The 5,759-nt window shown below is 30.9% G+C and overlaps 1 non-coding gene across 1 annotated transcript; it reads right to left on the bottom strand.

The window, feature by feature from the left end:
- Positions 1-582: 582 nt before the first annotated feature.
- LOC119370189 (uncharacterized) lies at positions 583-1,249 on the bottom strand. Its single transcript, XR_016319776.1, has 3 exons — positions 1,122-1,249; positions 955-1,029; positions 583-857 (listed from the first exon to the last, which is right to left on the bottom strand). It is a non-coding gene; the product is annotated as an uncharacterized LOC119370189 (transcript).
- Positions 1,250-5,759: the final 4,510 nt, after the last annotated feature.

The following is a 5,759-nucleotide window of genomic DNA, read 5'->3' as shown; positions in this document are numbered from 1 at the left end:
CAAACCAAATTTCTATTTAAGAATTTCCATTTTGACTCGACCCAAATCCACCGAACTCGATCCATTTATAAATGGAGTGGGTACAAGTATTTAACAATCCAATTCGAGTCAACCGAACCGATCCTATACCATTTTGCAGCCTATAGTTGAATTGCTTAAGAACCCTATTTCTGCTGTTCTAGTTATTCTTATTTTTGGGGGTAGCTTTTACATTGTTTCTCAGGTGCTCTCTGCTATGGTTGGTGTTACTGAGTTCACTTATGATTATGGATATTAGATTTCCTGTTTACTTGTTTTTCCTCTTTCTTTTTCTTTACTGTTCTTTTCTTAAATTGCAAATAAGAGGCATACATTCTCTTTTTCCCAATTCTCAATGGAAAAAAAAAAAAAAAAGAAAAAAGAAAAAAGATCAATAAGCAATCAAATTGTGAAATTTTAGTTTGCTAACTCATAAAGATAATTAATAATTGACCATATATATTTAAATATAAAACTAAAAATATATATGACTATATTTTATTATCAAATAATAAATATAATTTTATTTTAAAGACAGACAACTGAACTAACTACTAACGGATATTTAAAACTATTAGCATACTCATAGGAGATGATTTCACCAGGGGCAAGAGCGTTTCCGTCATTGACAAGGCAATCATTTATGACAATTCGCCGGAAAATTTTAGGATTGATGAATTGAGCAGAGCTGAACGATCCACAACTGACATGAATATCGGAAATTCTTCTACCTGAGGCACCGTTGTTCTGTATTTGAACTATGAAAGCCGGAATTCCATTACCGAGTGGTTCTATTGAAGCTTGAGATATCTCTATGTCATTCTTGGAGCATGATTTTTCTATTCATTTTTTTTTTTTTGTCTCCATTAGTTTTCAGTAAAAAGAAATAGCAAATACAAAAGGCAGATTAAAGAAATAAAGAGATGATTGTTTTACCTTGAATGGAATATTCCAATAGCTTCCTAGCAGAGACAAAGCTTTCAGTGCGAGCAGATTCAGTAATACCAATCACTGCATTGTTATGAATAAATTTAAATCTTTTAGCCATTAATCCAGAGATTTAAGAATAGATATAGAGGAAGGAAGAAGAAGAAGATATATACCAAAGAAAATAGCGAGCAACGAAGCAACTGCGCAGACTTGGTTCTTATCTCCTCTTATCATCGCCATTGTTAGCCTCTTTGATATGCAGCTGTTGACAGAAAATCCGATATACCTTGCTGGATGAAACAACGGTTGTATGTTAGGGAGCTCATGAGAAAGCTTATTTATAAGGATCGAAGAGGGTATTCTACAACATTGGCTTAGATTTTCCTAATTAGTTTGGGTTATGAAAATATTCCTATACAGAACTAATTATATAAATACTTTTAACTTCTAATTAGTTTGGCCCCAGTCGTACGATATTTTGGCCTTTGACGTCCATACATACAAAGATATTTTCCAATTTAGGATGTGAGATATAGTAGTACTTTACCTCTTTTGGGAAAATTCCAATTTTGATTTTTTTACTCTTATTTATTCTTTTACCATATCTACCTAGTATAACTAATTAAAATACAATTACCTTTATTTTTTAACCAATAAATTAAAATCCTTAAAAATTTTATATTCTCACTATATTTAATATATATTTTATATACTCCATTCGTCTCGTTTTGTTTGCATGATTTGACAAAACACGCATATTAAAAATTTAGTTAATAAAAGTTAGTTTATTCTTCTTTACCCTTAATAACTCATTGAGATATTAATAAAAGCTTTTCATTTAATAAACAATTATAAAGGTTACTATGGAAAAAATAATTATTTACATATATAAATTTAGAAATCTTGCAAACATTTTGGGACATCCAAAAAAAAAAAAAAAAAAACAAGCAAACAAAATGGGATGGAGGAAGTAGCATATAACATAATGTATAATTTTATCCAATATAATGTTGATTTAAATAGGAAATTAATATGACTAATTAAAAACAGAATTACCTTTATTTTTTAACTACTTAATGATATTTTTTTTGTCAATCCTTAAACTTACTAAAGGCATTTTTAGCAATCTTAATATTCCCCCACATTTTCAGTTTTATATATATAATTTTCTTGAACGTGAATTACACGTTGTTTGTGCCAATGTCCTAAGAACTAGACTGGTGAAAGTAAGAATTCATTGAATCAGAGGATTTAACTGGATTCAATATGGTTCATTTGGATTTTTATATATAATATTATTAAATATATATATTAAATAAAATTGAAAATATAGGATAAAAAACTTTGATAGCAAATAAAAATAAAATAACCCAAAATTTTAATTTCATAGATTTTCCTTTTAAAAATTTAACTTTTAATTTCAACGAATGGGATTATATAATGAGTTTAAAAGAAAATATTTTATTATTGTTAAACCGGATCTTTAAACCAGTTTGAAATCTTTAAACCGGATAAAAAAAAAAAATCTATAAATCAAATGGAAATCAGACTAAACTACTGGGTTGGACGGAATCCGGTTCGAACCGAACTAAAATGACGTAGAAAACTCGAGGAATTTCTTTTGCTATCTTTTCTTTCTCTTAATTCTTCTTTCTTCTTCTTCGCCCAGTGGCAATAAACCTCCCATTTCTCTCTCTCTCTCTCTTTCCGTTTTTCGGGCCACCTGAGCCAGGCGACGCCACCACTCCTTGTCGTCGCGCTACCAGCTTTTCGCCTTCTCTTCCTCTGTTTCTGTTTCTGGAGAATGCAGTAGTAGCTTCGATCGCGATTTTCGATCACTGCTTAGTGTCGATCCTCCTCCGGTCACCGCTCGACGTCCCATCTTCTCCTCGCTCGCAACTCCGGCGAGCGCTGTAGCACGGGCGAGCTGCGGTTCCTTTCTCCTGGATCAATTGTGACGCTAACGGCGGTTCTATGCTCCTATTGAGCCTGTTTTGGCCAATTAGAGGACCGATCTCGCCAACCAACATAAAAAATGGACTCCTACGTGAAATTTGGGCTAAATGATGTGAAAGTGCTCGATTCTCGGCATCCATGACTTTCCAGCCACAGTGGACGGCGGCACCGGCGGCAGTCCGGCTACTGACCGGCGAGTTGCCGGCGAAGCCCGAGAGACAAAAACATTGAGATTTACGCACTGAACCCGATTCAGAAATCTGATTTTTAATCGGCATATTTTAAAATTCAGTTTGTTAAATGCAATGTAAATTTTAAGTTAGAAATTATTGTTATTGAATTGAATTAGTTTTGATTAAAATTAATTTTCAGTAATCAGCAAAATTAACAGATTATGAATTACCGTTTAGAGACAGACAAGAATTTGTAAACTATGAGAAATTGAAATTTAAGACTGTTAAGTTATTAATGAGTTGATTTGAAAATCAGAATAAATATCGCTTGTAAAATTACTGAAAATGGTGGATGAAAAATTGTTGTTCTGGTTGCCCATAGATTGGGTTGTATTTGTATTGCTTTATTTTAGGTTCTTAACGAGGAGAAATTAATTCTTTAATTTAATTTAAACTAATAACTATTAAGAATTATAAACCAAATGAGGAAATAAATTAAGTATTCAATATTATACAAATTGTTTTGGAGACAGAGATTAATTTAAGTAAAAGGAAAGTCATTGTTGGATAGGTATCATTTATTTTGGAATCAGAGTTATATTATATGAATTCAAATGACAAGTTAAAATAAGTATTAATTTTAGTAGCTAATCCCGAATTTCACTAAAGGATATTATGTTTCGAGTAAAGTTAATCAATAAAGAATTATTTATATTTGTATGTATAAAAGATTTATTGTTTGGTGATTCATTAAGGAAGTAAATCATATTGAGATAAAGTAGAAATATATGAGAATTTTTTAGGATTAGATTGAAGGTATTTTAATCTATAAGTTAAGAGTTGATTATAAAAATTACTATTTATGGCGGTTAGATATTGAAATTATTGAAATTATTGATTACCTGATGGATGGATTACATGAGTAAAAGTCGACAAGTAAATTAAATGATTAATACTTGAATAAGTGAAAAATCCTATTTTAAGGAAAATGTTATAAGATATATTAATGAGATTTAGATTAATTCTTTAATTTCTTATTTAAGGAAAGTCATATGTTAATGCAATTTCCCTTTATATTTGTAATTTATCTAAATCATTCGAGTTCGTCTACCCCTCCTGCTAGTCAAAATCCAAATTAAAACTTACTCATTTTATCAATATGAGTAATAATAAATAATGTATAATCTCTTTTGCATAAATGCACCACTAATTTTACATTATATAAATATGTATACATAAAATACACGGTCTTTATTCTTTAAATACTATATTATAAAAACACAATTACTTACATTATGATCCACCTTATAATTATGTTCATATGTGCATATTGATCCTATATGACTCATTATAATGTATGAGTTTATTGGATTACTTGCGATATGACTATACTGTGCCTTGTTTGCGTGTGGTATTAGGATGAAGTCGGTCACCATGGGATTGTGAGAACGGTCTCAGATACTGGCAGCCATGTATAGGAGATCGACGCCCCTGTGTGCATCGATGAAATATAATATGAATGATATGGCAAAATCACAGGGTGGTCTCTTGTTGGTAATGAAAAAGAAAGAGAGAATGGAAAAACAATGTGAGGACGAATTAAGTAAGGATTAGACCGATTGACCATATATGGGGATCAGCTCCCTGGTGCACACGTATAAGAGGACAGGCTAAGGACGGATTGTCGGGATTTTGTACGTCACTGACCAATCTCAATTTGATGTGATTACTTGAAGGTGATATTAACTAAGGGTGCTGATGTTCTGACATGCACTTGATTGGACGGATGTTCATTATATAAATTTGAAAAGTATTTTGTGTGATCATTTGGATTATGCATTATTTATTACTATTCACTGAGTTGTGAAAACTCACCCCTTTTCTTAAATTTTTCTCAAGAGGTAGACACTATACTGGTTCAGAAAAGCTCTGCTTCTTTCTCCAAAAAGTTAAAGTAGTAATTTCCAGCTTTTGATAATATTTGAACATACAATATTGTGCATAAAGTTTATCCACATCCATATACCGAGCTTCACAGTTAGAGAGTCTTGTATTACAATTTATCATGTAAAATCTATTAGTGTACATTCGATAAATCTATAGAATTTTCTAATTGCTTGTCCAAGACTACAAATGAACCAGTTTGCCCATATTATGGACAATGTGAATGATATATAAAATACAGAAATTATCTGAAATATTAAAGTTGGGCTAGAGATATAAATTGACAATATGACTTACTAACGTCATATTATGGGCTTATTGTTTCTAAAATCAACTTAAAGAAATAGATTCATGTGAGTTAAGCTTACCATAAGTCTCGGGAGCCTCTTAAGCTTATCTGGGCCTTAGTGCCGGTTCAGCCCATGATTTTGGATCGTAGCAAAAAAACATTCTCAAATTTGACTTTTATAAAAAGAATAAAAAAAATTAATAAATCATTTTAAACAAAAAGAATAAAACATGACTAAATTTAATACTAAAAAAATTAATTACTAAAATGTAATATTATTTTTCACGTTTAAAGCTAAGTGGAGCAATTTAATGATTTTAAATAATACATTGCGACTTTAGGTGTAGAAATAAGGAGTTCCAAAAACTAAATAAATCGGTGTGCCCAATTTTAAGAGGCCCAAAGTGGCCTACAATTTGTTAACAATCCAGAATTTAAATCGAACTGGT

This window comes from Jatropha curcas, chromosome 2 (genome assembly GCF_041381405.1).
Source record: "Jatropha curcas cultivar XTBG-Jc1 chromosome 2, XTBG_Jcur_1.0, whole genome shotgun sequence".
In the NCBI taxonomy this organism is placed as follows: Eukaryota; Viridiplantae; Streptophyta; class Magnoliopsida; order Malpighiales; family Euphorbiaceae; genus Jatropha; species Jatropha curcas.
This window is presented reverse-complemented; position numbering and strand designations above follow the sequence as displayed.